We start from the raw sequence: 20,958 nt of genomic DNA on the forward strand, positions 1-20,958 counted from the left end.
CTCGGATCCCACTCTGACATACTTTTACAAAAGAGATTGGAACCGCAAGTATTAAAAAAAACCATTCACTTACCGTAAAGAGGCCACGAAGGCAATGAAACTCAACGCGTCTCAGGGGATCGATTTGACTATCTACATTCTCAATGAAATTAAATAGAAAGAAGTGGGAATACAGTTAATTTTTGCTTGGTATTCGTGTGCGAGGTACAAGTCAGCTTATAATAATATGAGTGTGGTCTATGGCAAGACGAACGTAACATCTTATTAGATAGTTTGCAGCCGACATCCGGTGTTGTTTACTATGAGGACCAGAGAGAGGACCAGATGAGAACCAGAGCAATTTCCGTGCTTTCAGACGTTTCTGCCATACCTATTATTGGAATCAAAATAACAGCTCCTAAATTATAGGAGCCATTAAACTGTAAATTTATATCCGTGGTGCCTGATAACTGAGCCTAACTCAGTTGTCAATCTCTTTTCTTTGCCAAAACTAGCTAATTCCTCGTTTGTTGTTCCTCTCCCGCTTGCTATGGAGGGATCCGGAACATTTTTTCTTACTTCTCCTCTTTACTATTTCTGATTAATTTCGTTGTGGGTTCCAAGGCAGTTAATTGTTACCCCTGGGACACACCGAACTTAAGTGTTTCGGTGGTTTTCATTGGTTTCATTGTAGATCCTGGCTTACAGGAGTTGCAATGACGGGCATGTGTGGCGGGCTAGTCCCAAAAAAAAAAGTTGGCTTATATAGACCGATCAAATGTGAGTCGAACTCGCGAAAGAAGCGGGTTTTGTATAAACATAACTAAGGTAAAAAAAAGGTTTTTCCAAATTTTTTCACGATGCTCTTTACCTCTTTTATAAACTGATACTATTAAACAACATATGTATAAATTAAACTAGCTGTTCCCCGCGACTTCATCCGCGTGGTTATCAGATATAAGTTAGGAATTTTTGAACGGAGGCCCTCGAAGGTGAAGAATTTTCCCTGTTTTTTCCACATTTTCCATTGTATCTTCGCTCCTATTAGTCGCAGTGTGATGGTATATAGCCTAAAACCTTCCTCGATGAATTTGAATCAGTAGTTCCTGAGATTAGCGCGTTCAAACAAACTCTTCAGCTTTATATATTAATATGGATTATCTATTTAATAAAATACTATGAAATCCCAAAAAAACACTTAATCCTGTTCCAGTATATCGGCAAACACACAAATCCTCTACAAATCCTGGCTTATAAGAAATGCAGTAAAGTCGATACATGGCGGTTATCCCAATAAAAAACAAATGCAAGATATATGTGGCCAGTAATACACAAATCCCCAGCTTGAGATATATTGTAAGCCTTCTGGCATTTATTGGGCACAGTTCCAAAATCGACTGTAATAAAATATACCTTATGGTCTATTTTCAAAAGCACAAACTTTCTATTAATAATGAAATAAATGAATTACAGCCTAACATTATCATGTTGTAACTATAGGTACAGGCGGAAAAAAAAGTTTCTGATCAAAATCAAATTTATCCTTAAATACAACTTACGAAAAATAAGATGTATATCACAAAAACTATAGCACAGAATATTTTTACACCCAGGCACAGAACATATCGTTGTACTGATCACGCAAACATTTATTTTGTTCTGGGTAGAAATCGACCACGAACTCCGGTGGAGCAGTCAAGGTTACTAACCAATAAACCAACAAGCCGGACAACTTCTATTTTGACAAAGTTCAGATAAACGTTGTTCTAAGAATCAGATTAAGTTCAACAACATTTTTCTGCCGACTATACAATTTATATTTTCTTCTCATGTTTCACAAATATATTGAGACATAAATCGCCTTCTTGTCGAGAACAATTTGTGTTCTCGTTTAAATATAACAAATAAACCAAACCATATTTACTCCGCCTTTCTTTTTAACAAAACCATTGTTTTTCCCGGTGTAGGATTCGCGAGAAAATTCCTAAAACCTACTATTCACGTATTTTTCTTATGTGTTTCGATACAAATTTGGGGAAAAGGTGGTTTTGTACTAACATACATACATGTATGAAATCATGTTTCCTAGAAAAGCTAGTTTTTTTTCTTCAATATAAACGTGGATTTTCTTGCGCTGTTACATTTGTTCTGTCGATAAAATTTACATGAAATAAGTAAAACTAGGCAAAGGAAAAAAAGGAGGATTTTATTTATTTTGCGCACACTTTTAGTTCAAATAAAACCTGTAAAAATGTGAAATGAGTTTTTCGTAATTAAAAAAAAATGCTGTTGCTACCCATAATTTTATAGATTGCCTTTTTAATTCACAAACACTTCCTGCACATCTGTATCAACCAAACGAGGTCAAAAACTAACATCAAAACATAAAAATAAATACCAAAAGTTTCCTTCCCTTAACTTTTTCATCGCGAGTTAAAAAAAATGCTTCCGCCAAACTAAAAACAACAAAAAGTGTAACTTTTGAAGCGCTGAGATAGAACTTTGTTTTCAGCATTTGTGACACATTGGTGTTTTTATTAGCGAACTATTTTTCTAGTAGCATGTAGCAAGTCGAACTCGCGACTGTATTAGTTCCGTACAAATGGGATAAAGAAGATGATTATCCATTAATTTGTGACCGTAGCAACCGTAGCAAAAGCGAGGAGCTCGTAGCTAAGCTATAACCGCATAAGTGAAACGATCACAGGTTAAGCTATGCTTGACGCGGTTGGTTAGTAGATGGGTGACCATCTTTGTCATGAGTTCCTCCGTGTTTCGGAAGGCACGTTAAATTGTGGGTCCCGGCTGCTATTCCTACATCTTTGACAGTCGATACAGGTAGTCAGAAGATTGAAAAGTCCAACCAGTTTAACCAAGGGGTATCGTGTTGCCCAGGTAACTGGGTTGAGGAGGTCATATAGGCAGTCGCTCCTTGTAAAACACTGGTACTTAGCTGAAACCGGTTAGACTGGTAGCCGACCCCAACATAGTTGGGAAAAGGCTAGGCCAATGATGAGCAACCGTTGCCTAACCTCGATTTTAAATTTTATTTGTTGTCATAGTAGCAAAAGTAACGCATTAATGGTGAAAATTTATCAATTTATCTATAACGGTTTATGATATAGTCTGGTGACTTGAGGACAGACGACAGACAGCACAGCCTAATTAATAGAGGTTTTTTTCTTAAGGTACACTAGGGTACGTAATCCTAAGCAGTAGAAGGCTTATTTAGTATCAAAAACCTAACCATAACAATCATTACCGACTATTCCACCTAAAAAAAGACGATCCTAGCGTTACATAATATCTAAGTCACAGAAATGCAAGCCAAAAAAAACGAATATTCATTTCGTCCGCATTCAATGAAAGGATCGATCCGAGAGTCACGTTGCAGTCAGAATGACAAACTAAGCTGTGAGCGAGCTGGCTAAAGCGATTTGCAGGCATTGGGACGAAGCAAAGCTGGCTATGGGAGTGTTAAGATCTGTTTAGAATGAAAACGGATGGAATTGTATTGTTTAAGGTCCGTTTTGGAAGGTTTTCGTCATTTGCAGTGTAAAGTTTTCGTTAAAAACTGTTTGTGGTTTTATATAGTGAACATCTTTTTTTATGTCAAAGCTAAGGAGGCATTTTGGGCATAAGCTCTCTCATAAGCCCTCTTAAATCACATTCTTATCCACAATAAAAGTAATAGGGGATAGTTCAAAACTGATTTCGATCCAAAACGTTTGGTTCATGGCAGGATTTTTAAGAAAACATTTACGGTCTGAATATTGTTATTGTAATTCTGCAAACGGGTGGTTCTGCAAAATAATTACAATAAACTGGGTTTTATAGAGGATCTTGAAGTATTGAGAAGTCTTGAAGTAATTTTGAATTGCCTATATGACTTATTGAATCAGTAGGTACTTGAACTAACTTTGAAATTCGACTAAACCATTAGCAAATTAAAGAAAATCTGACGTGAAACAAAGCAGTGTGTCCCATGCCATAAATGTATCGCCAAAGAAGTCCAGACAAGTCCATTTGATTGGTGGCTAAGTAGAAAACTCGCGTCCGTCCAGCGTCGTGTTCCAAGTCGCATGTCGCGTGTAATGTGCAGCTGTTGTCAATTTCAAGTCGTTCGAATTGAAGTCGAAGCCATTTTGTCTCAAATAGAACATACGAGATTTAAACTTGTTGTGTATCGCAGTTTGTATGGGTTAAAGAAGAAAAAGTTTACTGAAAAGCTGAAAAAAGTTAAGTGAGAGGGAATTATAAATCAGTAGTTTTCTTGCGTTGATACAGAAATTGTTTTTTTTTTAGCAGATTTAAATTACAGTCCAACGTGCTAAAAAATATTGAATCTATTGAAAACTATCCAAATTTATATCGAAACGAATATCCTGAATAGAAAAGAAAACCTTTAAGCTTTTAGGATGGAAAATAATTTTGCTCAAAAAGTTTTATTAAAGAAAATATCTACCTAGACCCACTTACTTCATTACAAAACTTGGTCTTAGCCAAACAGAGACAAAGAAACAAAACAATGCTGAGAAGAACAAAATCCAGCCCAATTGTTTGTGCTAAATAAAATAATGTGACGTTAATTTGACGTGAAATACTGGCGCCAAGCTTCGCACGGTTTGTAGTTCCTAGCAACAGTTACATTTGAGGAAACTTGGTGAGAGATAAAAGTGACGAAGAGAATTCTGTAGTCTTTTGTCACGCAAAATATGGTATTACTGAATGCAATTGTTTATTAATTGATATTTCTAATAGAAGGACTGTTTAAGTTGGATTAAGTGCAAAATTTAAGATAGATATAGGTGAATGATATGAGCAAAATTTTGACGGAAATCTTCGTCTATTAATTACCTATTCTTTTGGCAGCTGCAACATAATTTTGGAAAATTTTATCGGTGCATTATGTGCATGCGAGATCTGATATTAAACCACTGCTTTCCCTAGATTATTTTTTATCGCAACATTAGAGATTCTTAAATAATGCTTTAAAAAAAACTAAACAACTTTCCAACAGATGCAAGCTCTCTTTTTCTCTTACTGCGACAACTGTTTGAGAAAAAAGCAAAAACCAACTCTGTAACAAACTACCCTCATATACCCCATTTTTTCGTATCCACACCAATGCATCACGTCACATATTAAATGTTGCGACTAACGAAACATCTCGAATGTTCTGTACCCATCACTCAGGAAGCATTGTACTTGTAATACAACAGTGAAAAAGAATAATGACTCGGGAAATGGAGTTGGGAAACTGTTACACCAATTTCCACCCTATAACTTTCGCAATAGGGAGTAGTTTCGCTTGAAGAGCGGGGTGTTAAATAAACTTATAGTAGGAAGGGTGTATATTTTGTTGGCGATCTTTTAGATATATCGCTGGAGGCTTATTGCAATTTTTATTCATGTTTGGAATAATTTTTGGAGCAGCTGTTTTGAAATTTTATGAACATTCTCTTTATTGTGTTAAACTGAATTTGTATGTAGGGTATAAAAAGTAAAGTGAACGAATAAAGTTGACTGTGCAGGACATAGTAAGAGTTTTATATTCTCAATGTAAACGAAATATAGGACAGTTAGCTTCTGCCTTTTCCTCGCTTAATGTAAGCTTTAATACCGAGAATTGCAATGTCATAGCGGTGCTATGCACAGGCTCCGAAATATGGATGATATTGCATGGTGGACTAGGTCCAGTCAGTTAGAGTCTGACCGCTTACTCCGAGGGTATATCTATGATGGTATGTATGTCATTTTCTTTTCCACAAAAATGAGAAAAAAAGATTAAAAAAAACTAAAAACCCACTTTTTTAAATTTCACTTCATTTTTTTTTCAAAATCGGTCCAGCCATTTTTATAGTTGCAAATTGCTTTGTCTTTGGGTTTAAAGTGAGTGAATAAAAGTTGGGGTCCTACTGCGGTCTCCCAAAGGTAAGATTTTTACCGTTATTGAAGTGAGATTGCACATTTCTCGGCATGCAGCGGTCTCTCATTTCCACAAGCTCATTATTTTGTACATTTGAATAACGTAATTAGTTTTTCTTCAAGAGATCTGCACTAAGGATTTTAATCATCGTCTCGCTGGGGTTTCATAAAAATTCAAGTCACATGCACAAAGGGTCCCAGACTTAGAACAACGTATCTTAATAAAGTAATGAAAATCATCATTGGCCTAGCCTTTTCCCAACGATGTTGGAGTCGGCTACCAGTCCAACCGGTTTCAGCTAAGTACCAGTGTTTTACAAGGAGCGACTGCCTATCTGACCTCCTCAACCCAGTTACCCGGGCAACACGATACCCCTTGGTTAGACTGGTTGTCAGACTTTTCAAGCTTCTGACTACCTGTAACGACGATCAAAGATGTAAAAATAACAGCCGGGACTCACAATTTAACGTTCCTTCCGAAACACAGAGGAACTCGTTATGACAAAGATGGTCACCCATCTACGGACCAACCGCGTTAACCTGTGATCGTTTCACTTATGCGGTTAAAGTTTAGCCACGAGCACCTCTAATAAAGTAATGAAAATATTTAAAAAAATCTATACGTAATGAGTGCTTCAACGGACTAACAAAAAGTAAAGTGAAAGAGATAGCCGAAAAAAAGTATTTTCGATATTACGAATCCTATACCAATCATGAGAAAATAAAAACAAATAATAAAACAAGATAGGTACACTTGTTGCAGGCAGTTTGTGGTACACATCGTAGTAATGGCAAATAGTAAGTTATTGTCGGCACTTTTATGTAGATACGACAGTACAGTAAAAATGTACACGAAGAAAAATGACGTCGTACGTTGAAACTGTATGTATACTAAAACGTGATACATGGTGAATATGAGTACTACTATGAATCCGGAAAATTGAGAAAATGTAGGAAAATATAGGGAAATTATTCTCATGACTTTCGATACTAGGATTCATACTAAATTATTTATTGAATAAAATATTTCACTCTTGCGTATTTATCGGGATTGTTCGACAAGTTTCGTACCCAAACGGACTGGTCGAAAAAATCAATCCAAAAAAACAAAAAATCAAATCCAAATGCCAGCTGGTTATTAAATAAAAAATTGTGTACGGAAATGACATTCTGTCACTTGACTTTGACCTGTCATTTTCACACAATCGAGTATTGTGTATTGACGTCAAGGATTGTAAAAATGTCACTTGGCAAGAGAGGCCAGGTCGGTCGAAAATTAAATTTTATCGAGTACTAATGCTGACAAATCGCTGAAATGTACTAAACTGACGATTCAAAGTATGATTCCGTGGACTGCCAAATATTATAAGTCACAAAACAAAACCCACTGTAGGTAATAAGTCGTGGGTTCAGTCCCCACGTAGGGCAAGCATTTGTGTGATTCACGAATGCTTGCCTGAGTTGGCTGAGTTTGGAAGTCTTTGGGCATGTGACTTGAATGTTTCTGATACCCACGGAACACAACAATTATCTCTATCTAACGAGTATTGCTTTTTTTTGCTAGGTTTCCAGAAAGCTTTGTTTATTTCATAAGTATCACCGTACTATTGATTATATATAGTTTGATTTTTTTTCTAGATGGCTATTTAACATATTGCCAAACTAACTCATAATCTGATTTCACATCTCTACAATGCTGTAAAAGTTACAAAAGCATAACTACTTTCGGAAAACCATCACCAAAATCTCTCTTCCAAAAATTTCTAATACGCCCAATATTTACCTATTATGTAAGGGGTAGAGACACTTCGATACACCAAGATCAAACAAGCCGATACTTATCACATCCCCAACAATCGGAAAAGCAAAATTTTTCTATGAATATTTTACTTTCCCGTTCGGTCTGGATATTCAATATTAAGATTTATATCTTGAAAAGCATCGAGATTACTTATTTGATTTATGTTAATAAATCCTGTTCTCACCCTTTCCTTTAAATGTCGTAATAAATTTTATGGGCAGCCATTTTAAATTTGGCTGTCGATTAGAAGTGGGTGTAGATAATGGAGTTTTTAAAGTGGGAATTGATTATTTTGAGGTAAAGGGGCAAGGTAGTTAAATAAGACTTACGTTTGCTTTGTGGGCGTCCACCTATATGAGGAACTTAAATTTTGATTGTTTCTAATTTTTCAGAAAAAAGTGAGTGACGAGTGATGTTTTCCGTGTGGTGAGCTTATGATTGAGGTTTCGTAGTTTTAAGCCCCATCATGCTATGCCATTATTAAACAAAATAAATTACAAAGAAAAATAAAAAAACTTTTTAAAGCGATGGTCATCTGACAGTCAAATCGCACACCTAAGCGTCTTACCCTAGACGTAATAGAAAACGAAACACGAAAACCCTGAACTCCAAATTTATTCAGAATACCGAGAAAAATCTACAAGAAAAGGTGGTTCATGCAATTCAAAACCTTCAAACTTAATACAAAGTGTTCACAAGTTATTCAGTACATTAGGACATAGCCGTGCAACAATACTTGGGAACGAACAAACTGCGCTTCTTCCACGTAATTGCTTTCCAAAGTTTCGGCAAAATTGATGGATTGCTACCAAAGTTTGTCTCCCAAATTGTTAATTATGAAAATTTTCTTGTCCCCAATTTGATGGCAATGTAATAAAAGTTACCTGTTTGGGACAAATTTATTTTGTGGCGTTTTTAAAGTTGTTTAACAAGCTTTTTGGGATGTTCTTTCTGAATTCGGGTTTTGTGAATAATGTTTTTTTTCGTTACTTCGTGTTGAGGTGTTTCGTTATTAATTCAGTGCTCATTTCATGTTTGCCGAGTTTCGTGGATGGATTTATTTGTTTGTATTGTTTTAGTTTAGGTTTGCAGCTTCGTATGACTTTATGAGTTTAGGTTTTTAAAATGGAAATTGGAACTTCGTAAACATATTTGAAAGTATCGTTTTTAATGAATTCTTTAAAGTGCATATCGTTTAGATAAGAAGATTTCTTGGTCACATAGTTTTTGGATGGGTTGCTAGGATAGCAAAATAAAAATGGACGCTATCTATCGGTGTATTATCATAGTTCCCGAACGGATTAACAGATTTAAATATCGCTTAAGTCCCACATGTTTGATGAAATTGGTCGAGCCATTTATAATTGGGGGATATTTTTACATACAATATCTTCAACTTTAAATGCCCACAGTGAAAATGCCTTTCAGTATATAATATCAATCGATTTCTCACAGCGACGTCATTTTACAACTTCTCAAATTGAAGATTTCAAATAAACCAAGTCCATATAACTCGTTCTATAATAAAATTCACACAAAAGTAATTTCGATCTAAATCACATTTTTATCTGACTTCCTGAGGGATCCGTTTTGAATGACATTCAACTTAAGGGCTTTTACGATTTGTAAAGGGAGTAGAACGAGCTGAACTGAATCTTGATTTTTTTGATGATAAAAATTTATGTATGTGTACAATATACATAATTTAAATATTTTTTTGAAAGATAAGCAAAACACGGCGGTTTTTTCGTAACTTGGGAAGGCCTATGTGCAGCAGTGGACCACGGTAGGTTGAATTGATTGAATGTTCATAAAAGCCCCCGCGATACAAGGATTAAATTTCTTAATGCGGAAGTAATTAAAAAAAACGAAGTACTTTATACTAATCTTGGTTTTAATAATCATTTCCTTTATAAAAAATAGTCAATATTTGGATTTAATAAATGTTTTGTGTCTTCTATACATCAATTTGAATGTTTTAATCAAAACGAATACTTGGAAAATAAATTAAAATTGAATAAGACTCTGATTTTTACTCAACACAATGATTATCACACTAATATTATAAAAGCGAAATATTTTCCGTGTGTATGTAAGTTCGTGACCTCCATTCGCTTAAACGGCTTGACCAATTTTGATAAAATTAGTAAGGAGTTGACTATTTAGCACAAATGCTATTTGTTTGTATGTCTGTGTCGTAATAAACAGCCTGCGTCTTCATTTTGCAGTTGCAACCAAATCCAGACGGCTCAAGTCGCCATAATAAATTAATTTTCAATATACCAAAGGAACAAAAGATAACGCACGCTTGGTTTTATGCAATAAGTATACCAACCCCATCTCAATAACATACCTTATATTAATCAAATAATACGAATATATTACTTTAAGATTTATTATCTTTACCCTTTACGAAAGTATCATTAAATTTAATCGGCCAGAACCATTTCATGTTCTTCTTTATTAATGTTCAGGTAAAGGTTATGGAAATCGATTTCAATTTATGTTTATTTATTGAGAAAATTGTGAACTTGATTTTTTATTGGATTTCATTACTTTGCGTTGATTTCCGATTTATTTGTAGATTTTAGAAGTTTATTAGCGATTTGATTTTGGTTGTGGCTTTGGTCTTGGTTATTGTCTTCTATCTCTGATATTAGACTTCATATAGATTCAGGGTTCGAGTTAGGCTCACACCAAATTTTATTGAACAAAAATTAGTAAGGGTGACACTAGCGCAACCCACAAACCAAATCTTTCGAAAATACCAAACATTACAATTAAAAACGACATTTACCAACAAAAATATCGACCGAAACTTTTTGCAACCCCAATCACAACCTAGAAAGACCAAAACAAAATCGAAGACAAAAACAGAAGCAACTGCAAAATGATCAAAGCAGGCAAAAATTTAACATTATTACACACCTCTACAAGAAAACTTAAAACCATTGAAAATGCCAGGTAAAATACCCAGGTAAAAATACTCCAGGTAAAAATAATCCAGGTCTCTAAATCTCTACTGTTAGCGATTCTCAATAGGGACGTATAATTTACCGCCTTGAAAAGCAGTTTGTTAGAAGAAATATAACTACCATCAATAATAAGTTTGCAGTTTGTTGAAATTGTTTTCGTTATGGCCGTTTGAGGATTTTATTAATTCGATATTCTTTAATGGCGTTGGTCTTTTGTGATATGCTTTCTTCAGCTGAACGATTTAATAACGGAGCTATGGAGAGAAGTTATAATAAAGATAGATAGAGAAATAAATAAATGCGGACAACATCACACTTCATTGTTCTGAACCCATAGTAAGTTGCTAAAGCACTTGTGCTATGGAATTCAGATACAACGAAGGTACCACAAACATCCAGAAACAAATTTTACATTGACCCGACCGGAGTCGAACCCGGGACCTCAGAGCTAGCGACACCTTAAAACCGGCGCGTACGCCACTCGACCACGGAGGTTGTATTAAAGTCTACCGGAATTATATTCTTGTGATGTGGGATGTTTCACGAACCTTCAGGTCACATGCATAAAGACACCCAGACTTAGAACAAACCTTTGTGGATAACACAAATAATTGTCCTATGCCTGGATTTAACCCGTGACGAGTCGCGCACAGATAAATAATAAGTCAAAACTTACACAAGTTTATTGCATTCACTATTCCTATAGCTATCAAAAAATGTTTACCACCTAAGCCTACATTGTGGGATGCAATAAAGAATTGAGTATTGAGTATTTGTTCCATCCAGTAGATTTACTAATAATCTCTCTACTACTCAGCATTCAGATATTTCTTTTTCGCAGTCCATACGTTGCATGGACTGCGAAAAAGAAAGTCTGATTACAGCTTACACTGGCTACTGACAATTTAACCATCTTTCTTGTCTAACAGATAAACACCTTTATTAGGGACTAGCTGTTGCCCGCGACTTCGTCCCCGTGGGTAGAAGAGATAAGTTATGATTTACATATACCTGCCCTGTTTTTTTTCACATTTTCCATTGTATCTTCGCTCCTATTAGTCGCAGCGTGATGGTTTATAGCCTAAAGCCTTCCTCGTCGAATGGTCTTTTTAACACAAAAAGATTTTTTCAATTTATACAAACAAACAAACTCTTCCGCTTTATATATTAGTATAGATAATGACTAGGTATTATAAAAGTATACAAATGTATTTTAGTATGTAATGCAAGTGTAGTATTAAAATACAAAGGGATTACAATCAAAAATCATTTTAGTCGATCGGATAGACGATTAACACAATATGTTTTTGCCTTTTGGTACCTGAAAGACAAAACTTGCCAAAGATAGAAAGAAAATTACTTGTAAAAAATACATATCCATTATTATGAATACAATTGTAAGATGGACACGGAAAAAAAAATTACCATCATCTCTTTTGTAGTTGTCTCTTTGGCGAACAAAAGAAAAGAGGGTATATTTCACCCAAAAATCGATTTCCTAATAAAATTTTAGATCCGAATAAGCATAGTGCTCCAGTTACCCCAAATTTTACAGCTATGCAAATACGAATTATCAAACTTCGAAACAAAAAGTTCATAAAGAAAGTAACTTTCGGAAAAATGCTGATAATGAAATAATACGACTTATAATAATAAAGGAAAAAATGGTCAAGACGAGTCCGACTCGCAACACAGAGGGTTCCTTACTTAATACTACAGAAAAACAAATTAAAAAAAGAAAATAGTCATCGATCTTTGCGACTACCAAAACGCTGCTTAACCCGATTTGCGTTTTCAATGAGAAACCGCTTGTTGTCAGACAGACGAACAAATATCGAAGCCCTATTTACCCAGTTTCCGTTTTTGTCCTTCGGGTTAAAGATCCCCAAAAACTTAGTGACGGGAATATAACGATAATTTACAACGAAAGTCAGATCTACCTATTTTGGCAAGACCCCAATAGGTAGTTCTTTAATCTGAGCTGAAGAAATAAAGGGATATTATTTCGTAAGTTACTTTCAGTCGATTGAAATTAATATAGAGTATCTATTATGGGAACAATAACTATTTCCTTCTGTTAATATTTATAACTTCCTCGGAATTTGGAACAGTTTTAGAAGGGATTCCGGTTTTGGAGATAGCCATTTTGTTTTTTGTTCGGTATCATTTGAATATGAATTGGGTTGTGAATATTCTTCAGAAGTTTGATATTAACTTTGATGTTTTTTTGTGGAGTTATTTTTAGTTTTATACAAGGAGCATATTTACTTTGAAATTTTCTTTTAAGAATACCGTTACGAGTACGAGTAATTTTCAAGCTTACTAAAGTGATGATATTTAAAAGTTCTGAGCAGAAGTACATATATTACATAAATTGATCGCAACCACTGGCTAAAAATTAAATTACTGGGTTTGTTATTATCTGCCTTAATATTTCATTTCCCTCAGAACTATTGCCTATCTCCACTTCCGTAGATAATATAAGTTCCTCAAAGGTAAACTTATACAAAAAAAGCAAAATAATAAAGGACGGAACCCTAAAAAGTATAATCAATCATCCAGAACCCTTGAGACTCAAAACTCAGGATAAGGAGGCAATTCATCCAGTTATTCCTTTATCTAAGATCAGTCTGGAATTCAATTACGTCATAGAATCTAAATTCCTTTTCGAATATTCGCCGGGCACGAGATTGCACGACGCCAACGTACAAAATACGTACCTACCTTGCGACACATTTATGAAAAAAAAATATCGATGAAAATGAAAGCTGAATTGACTTTCATCTTGACGAAAAAAGAATAAAGGAAATTGATTTCATTGATATCAAGAAAACAGAGATGGCATATTAAAAACGATGTTAAGGTGCGCACTCATTACATCGTAACTGGCTTATTTAAAATTTATTCACACATGATGAAGTTCATTTTTGGTTATTCAGTGCGTGCATTTCGATCTTGTATGGGATGTTTCTGGACATTGCTCTGGTGAGAGAGCTCACTGTAGTCTAGATAGCGGGATAGCGCTTCCATTTTTTTGAATAGGATAAAAATCAGAACGTCATAGGTTATTGATTTAAATAAAAATGTTAGATTAAGAAAAACCTTTATATTCTAAGTTTTTAATGAATTAATAGTACCTATAATACTATTAAGGCACAAAAAAGTTTCTTACTCTACAGTTAAATAGTTAAGATATTTCTGCCACTTATGATATTGCCTAGAAACACATAAGGCTCAGTCTAAGATCCCACTTCAGTCTTAGTTCAAAAACGAATTATCATTTTTTCTTAATTACCATTACAAAAATTATAAACTTCTAATGAGTGAGTACCTTTATCATCTTTTGAATAACAGTATCGTGTTATTAAGAGAAGCGGAGTATGAAATTATTAAATATATTACATATGAATGTCACGTCACATACACGACCCGGAGGAAATTCATTTAGCATTACTGAAGAAAAAAAATTGAGAAAATTCTTTTGAGTCCACGTGACGGCGAGATTAAATGTATGGAAGTGTGCTTGTGATGGAAGATTACTCGTATTTCTTCTCGATTAGTTGGTATTTAAAAATGTTATGTTATTACGTGCTTATATGCTTATAGATTGTAATTATTTATAGGTAGGGAGAGTCTTGTATTTGGCAGTTGAATTTGCGTGGATTCTTTAAATGGAAGTTAAACTTGACCTTTGTATCGATTGTTTTTATTATAATACTAGCTGCCTGCGACTTCGTCCCCGTGGGTAGAAGATATAAGTTATGATTTAAGTATACCTGCCCGGTTTTTTTTTCACATTTTCCATTATATCTTAGCTCCTATTAGTCGCAGCGTGATGGTGCACAGCCTAAAGCCTTCCTCGATGAATGGTCTATTCAACACAAAAATATTTTTTCAATTTGGACCAGTAGTTCCTGAGATTAGCGCGTTCAAACAAACAAACAAACAAACTCTTCAGTATGAGATGTGTATTACACTTATAATGTTGCATGAACATAGTATTCACATTATAAACTCGGAAGTTTGTATGTATGTTAGTTTGTTCCTCTTTCACGCCAAAACCACTAAACACACTGAACACCAAACACTTGTTATACAGATAATTTACAGCCAGGATTAACACATAGGATAGATTTTTATTCTGATTTTATATTCCCGTATCATTTTCTATTTGTAGCTGGTGGAACCGCGGAAAATAATTTAGCAAAAAATAAAATAAAGTTATTAAATAACTAAAAAGCCAGGGATTGCCTTATGGGAATTTCTATATAGTTAATATAAAAAAACATTTTACCAGAAGCTATCAAAATGAAGTATTTAAAGTCAGACTTCAATTGGTTTCGTGCCAAAAACCTCGGACTGTGTGACTTAACACTCACTTACTAGAAACGGAAAGTGTGTTTTGTGACGTTGCAACTTGCAACCAACTATTTTATAAAACAAACACTTCTTGTGGCGTCACAAACTACTGCGCCAAAATTTGATGAAATTTTTATGGGGCCAAATAAAAGCTATTTCAAGATAAATGAAAAAATAGTCAGAAAAATTGGACCAAAGATGAGGCAACAAACTTAAAAAATACAAACCAATTGAGAACCTCCTCCCATTTTAAGTCGAATGACAATTACACTATAATACTAATATTATAAAAAAATCATTATCATTCCCCTGCCCTTATCCCAATTATTATTTGGGGTCAGCGCAAAATGTCTTTTTCTTCCATACCTTTCTATCTGACATCATCTCACAAGAAACACAATATTATAAAGAAAATAAAATATGCAAATACATATTGTCAGCATTTGACAAGTCCTTTACAAGGAAAAAGAATATCCCTCTTGCAAATCTTATGAACATCATCGCTGTTGACTCCGTCTCACGTGTAAATATTGAATTACTCGATTAACTTGTCAATAACATGAGGAAGTATTTCATATTGAATTGTTGAGTTATAAATATTAAATATTTGAAATTAAAGTCGAAGTAAATATGTGCGCCGCTTTCAGTCTTTTAATTTGCAGACATTTGTACTTGCCTATACCTAAACTAGTGTTTTTGAAGGTAGTAGTTGGGTCTTGAACACTTAATAATTCCTAAGAAAATGTCTGAACGAAAGTTTATTACCCTCCTGATGCAGTTGGATAAATATATGCCTAAATCAAAGTGAATACTAAAGTGATTTTGAAAAAACTGTCTTTTTCTTTCTTCTGTTTTTTGTATCGAGGGGATGTCACAAGCATTTAAACACTCAAAAGAAGTATTCATGGATTATCAAAAATACTCGCCTTTGGGTCAATCCCGCGACCCGTCACACCTGGTTGGTTTAGCGAAATCAATATTGAGAATATTGAAACAATAAAAGTACTATAACTTATACTATATCCAACATCCATCGCATTACAACATAAGTAAAATCGAATCCAAGCTCATAGCCTGACAGAAATCGGATTACGAAATAGTTGACATAACAAAACCATTGTTCGTTTAAATTGCCGCACTGCGAATTATGTAATTGAACCCTTAATCCCCAAAGCATACCTTTTTTGACCCTTGTCAGTAAAGCCCTTCCTATGTCCTACGTCCTACGAACCACAACAATTGCATTCTTGCATTTCTTGCTATATTATATGGCGGTTTAAGAAATGTTTGCGATTCTTGCCTGTGCGTAGCGTGTCTTTCTGTTGCTATAATGATGCTTTTTCAAGGAAGCGAAAGGAATAATCCAAAACTAATGTATCTTGTGTACCTACCACCTAAGTTCACATTGTGGAATGCAATAAACGTATTGAATATTGGAATATGGCAATGAGAGAAATAAACTTATAATTACCAGATCCGTAGAGCTTGGAATTTAAAATAAAAATAAGAACTTCTTAGCGACTCGCGACGCTGAGGTTTCCATACAAATAGGCTTTTGATAGGGTGAAAAATCAATTTCGGGGTTATCCACCCACAAACTTGATTTATCACTCAACAGAAAAGTAATGACCAAAACAATCGTTGCTTACCTCGATCTTTAATTTCAGCATGTGTTGGTAAAGCGTAAACAAAAATACATTAACTTAGAATATTTCTAAAAGAACTTCGTGAGGATAAGTCGAAATTAAATAATGCAACAGTTTACTCCACTCATTAATTTATATTTACCGATTCGTTCCAACCGAAAGGTGGTTAGGTCGCCAGTTCGTTTCACGACATCGCCCTTAGACTAGTCGCGAAATCTCGATAAATACGCGTGAGTAAACCTTTGCATCACTTAATTATCTCACCATAACTTAAAAATATAGTTTTACTTAACGAATAGCAATAACTAATGAATCCTTCCAAGACATAAGCCCTTGAAACTTCAAACATTCAGAGGATACACACAATTACATCTATTCAAGGTCACGCAGACATACAGCAGTCTATTCGGGTTAAAACAGCCACATTAATATGAGACACACAGTTAATTACCAAGGCTTCGAGACTGTTTCTCCATTTGATACCAGCTATTTGTATATGAGACAGCAAGGAGTGATTGCTTGTGGCCGCTTTGCTTTACATTCAAATAGGCTAGATAATTTACAATTTAAAAACTGTATATTTTCTTGTTTTAAAAGATCACTTTTAGCGATAAGACCGCCCGTTGTGACACCGTGTAACTGTTTACTTGTATTCGACAGTGTACTTATGTGGTGTGCAATAAAGAATATTGTATTCAATCTTTTCTCATTATTTTAAAAGTTAAAAAGTAGTGCCTTGTTTTAGAATGGTTGCCAAAAAAAGTGATCACCTTCATTTTCAATCTTTTATGGCAGCTTTCTCCATAGCAGTTTTTTTTAAACATCTGCTTACAAACATACAAAATTTAGAATTTATTATTATTATGTATGTTTCTATGAATATATAAAGCCGAAAATCGATCTCAGTGGCGTGCACTTGGAGAGGCCTATGTCCAGCAGTGGACTGCGATAGGCTGATGATGATGATGATGATGATGATGTATATTTCGTATATATTAGTTGTCTATACTAATATTATAAAGAGGAAAGATTTGATTGTTTGTTTGACACGAATAGACTTCGAAACTACTGGACCGATTTATTATATTCTTTCACCGTTCAGAAGCTACACTATCCCCGCTGAACATAGGCCATAATTTATTTAAAATATATCAGGGTTTCTTAAGAAAATTGTGATATTGTATTTTGCGAACGCTGTTAAAACTATTGATAATAGAACAAAATGATGAACTGCGGGTTTGTAGATCTTTCTAATATCTTCTAACCACGCGGACGAAGTCGCGGGCAACTGCTAGTATGTGATATAAGACTATAACTCGGTGTAACATAAGGCATGGTAAAACAGTTTTCCCGTAACGTTACGAAGCTTTAAAAAACAAGAACTCAGTCAGTAAAATGTATGTACCTACTTTCTAAATGTTCTAAAAAGGTACTGAAAATATGTGACGGAATATACAAAGACATTTTAATAGTTACATATAAATCAGTTAAATTCTAGTCCAAATATAGAAAACCCTTTCAAATTCATTTTAATAGCATTAATTTGACATTTATATTTCAACAGCCAATGAAAGGATTGATAGAGATATTATAACAACCGTGAATGAACGTTGGAATCACAAACTAGATCGCTAGGGATCGAATTCAATATGACTGGTCGAAATATGAATAAATGACCGATGAATACTGAGTTACTGGTTTACAATTAATATAATATACGTAGATGAACGAGTTTTGTCGTAATTCTAATAATATAAAATAATAATAAATAATAAATGCGGACAACATCACATACATTGTTCTGAACCCAAAGTAAGCTGCTAAAGCACTTGTGTTATGGAATTCAGAAACAACGAAGGTACCCAACGCCCAGACCCGAGACAATGTAGAAATGTGAATTTTTACATTGAACCGACCGGGGATCGAACCCGGTACCTCAGAGCTAGCGACACCTTGAAACCGGTGCGTACGCCACTCGACCACGGAGAATGCGAAAGTGTGTGAGGGTGTTTGAATATATTTGTTACGTTCTTACGCCCAAACAGATGGACCGTTTTCAATAAATTTTATTGGTGTGAATGTAGTTGTCAGCTTCATCATCATCATCATCAGCCCATATTCGTCCACTGCTGGACATAGGCCTTCGAAATTGCACGCATCGAGATCTATCTTCGGCTGCTCGCATCACAGCTTGTTAACATCAAGTAGTAGTGTATTTTTTTAAACTTATGTGTAGTCTATGAATCTAGGATAGCACTGATAAACAGTGAATTAAAACAACGTAAGGAAACTTGGGTTTCAAATATTGGAATCAGAAATCGCCATCCTGAAGTGAGCAAGCGTGGTGATTAATGGTCAAACTTTCCGTATTTGGGAAGATGCCTGTGCCCAGAAGTGTGGCATATACATAAAGGCAGGTACAATTATACTTTCACCCTTCCTTGTGTGTATGTTTTTTTGTCATTCCAGTTGGATTTTTGCAACTCAAGTTTGAGGCAGTTCCTGATAAGCTAGCTGGCTGAAATTTTTAGGGTTGCTTCAAATCCTATGGCAATGCAATTAGCAATTATAAAAACGGCTGGACGGACTTTGATTAAATTTGAATGGAGTGACATTTAAAACGTGGGTATTTAGTAGTATTTTAGATTTTTAAATCTATTCAGTCTTATTAACGTATTAAATTACTTATCATTTTACATATACGTGACGTAGTACGCGAAACCAATATACCATTATAATGATAGTACATTTAGCGTAACGCAATTACACCAGATATAATGGCGTGTAGCTTGAGGCATCTGCAGCGTGTGACGTCATGATTGCTGACTATTAAGTTGAAACGCTACATATGTGTACATACATGTATACTGATATAATTATATCGATGTGAAACCAAGTGATAGATTTGAGTAGTACTAAGTTTTGTCTGCAAGGATAGCCGAGTAGTGTAAGCTACTACGACAAGCCTACAGTGCGCAACGCGTCGCGGGTTCAAACCCCGCGAAGGGTAGGTACTCATTTGTGTGATCCAAGAATGCTTGTTCTTACTTGAATGTTTGTGAAATGCCCTAGGACGTAAGGAATTAAAACGGGTATTTTAATGTCAAATTGAAATAATAATTTAAAACCAGCCTATTCCTGACGCAAGCTTTTTCTATCCAGAGTAGGATATATTTTGATCAAGTAGAGTTCGGTGAAAAAATAAACATTTATTGCTTGATGCAATTATTTTGCGTAACATTCACATCAAAAGTAATCTCATTGGAACTACGCTAATTAGTGCTGTTATTTAATTACCTAGTCAAGCATCGAGTATGGGTATGAAAGGTTGTTTGTAATGGAATATGTGACTTTAATAAGTCGGTTAAGGTGCTTTTTAGCACATAAAGTATTTTGAACCCACTGACATGTCTGTCTGCGGCATCATTTGATTGAGCGATTTTAATTTAGCTGTACATTTTTTATGAGTGTTATCAAACATGTTTGAAGGTATTTATTGTCGGAAGTTTTCTAATACTTTGTTTCTACATGTATTAAAGTGAAATGTCAAATGATCGATCAAAGTTAAATCTTTCCTTTGGTGGTAAGAAGCCTAGTACTAGACGGACTGTAATATAATTTCTTTAATATTATTTTAACCTTAAAACCTATAAACCAGTCAATAAAAAGAATTTACTGTTTGAATGCAAAGGTAACTACCGAGAAATGGACAGCAAAGCTTTAAAATTCAACACCAATAAGAATTACGCATAAAATGAAAATAAAAATATCAAAATTCAGAAACATTATTTTGCTGAAACTCTTCTCGTGATTAAAGGAAAATAGTACTTTATGACTTTCGATGTAGTTAAAACGGACTGCCATGAAAGATCTATTATGGAGCGATAAAAATCCGATCGGAAAGCGAAATATGCAATTCGTTTTATATGAAGCTGAAATAAAAATGGTTTTAATATGGAATCATCGAGTTTGAGTTTGCTTGAATGTGGGGAACTGATTGAAATAACTTCGTAATTTATAGATCTTAATTTATTGTGAGGTAATCGATACACCTGGAAATTTTCCGTAAGTTTAAAGAGTGGGCAAAAACCTCTGATATTGTACAATTTTTACATCAACCAGAAAAAAGAAGCTGCTTACATTTCTAAATGAAAATCGAATATTTAATATGAACATATGGACCGTGACCTAAAAGGCAATAGTTACAAATGTTAATCGAATAAAAAAACAAGTGTCATCGAATATGCCAATCAAAACAAATTGTTCCCAA

The 20,958-nt window shown here is 34.6% G+C and overlaps 1 protein-coding gene across 2 annotated transcripts in view; it reads right to left on the bottom strand.

Moving 5' to 3' along the window:
• The window catches only part of LOC113494196 (uncoordinated protein 58-like), a 309,932-nt gene that overhangs the window by 22,897 nt on the left and 266,077 nt on the right, over positions 1-20,958 (bottom strand). The gene's annotated exons all lie outside the window — the stretch shown is intronic.

Source organism: Trichoplusia ni, chromosome 1 (genome assembly GCF_003590095.1).
Source record: "Trichoplusia ni isolate ovarian cell line Hi5 chromosome 1, tn1, whole genome shotgun sequence".
Taxonomy (NCBI): domain Eukaryota; kingdom Metazoa; phylum Arthropoda; class Insecta; order Lepidoptera; family Noctuidae; genus Trichoplusia; species Trichoplusia ni.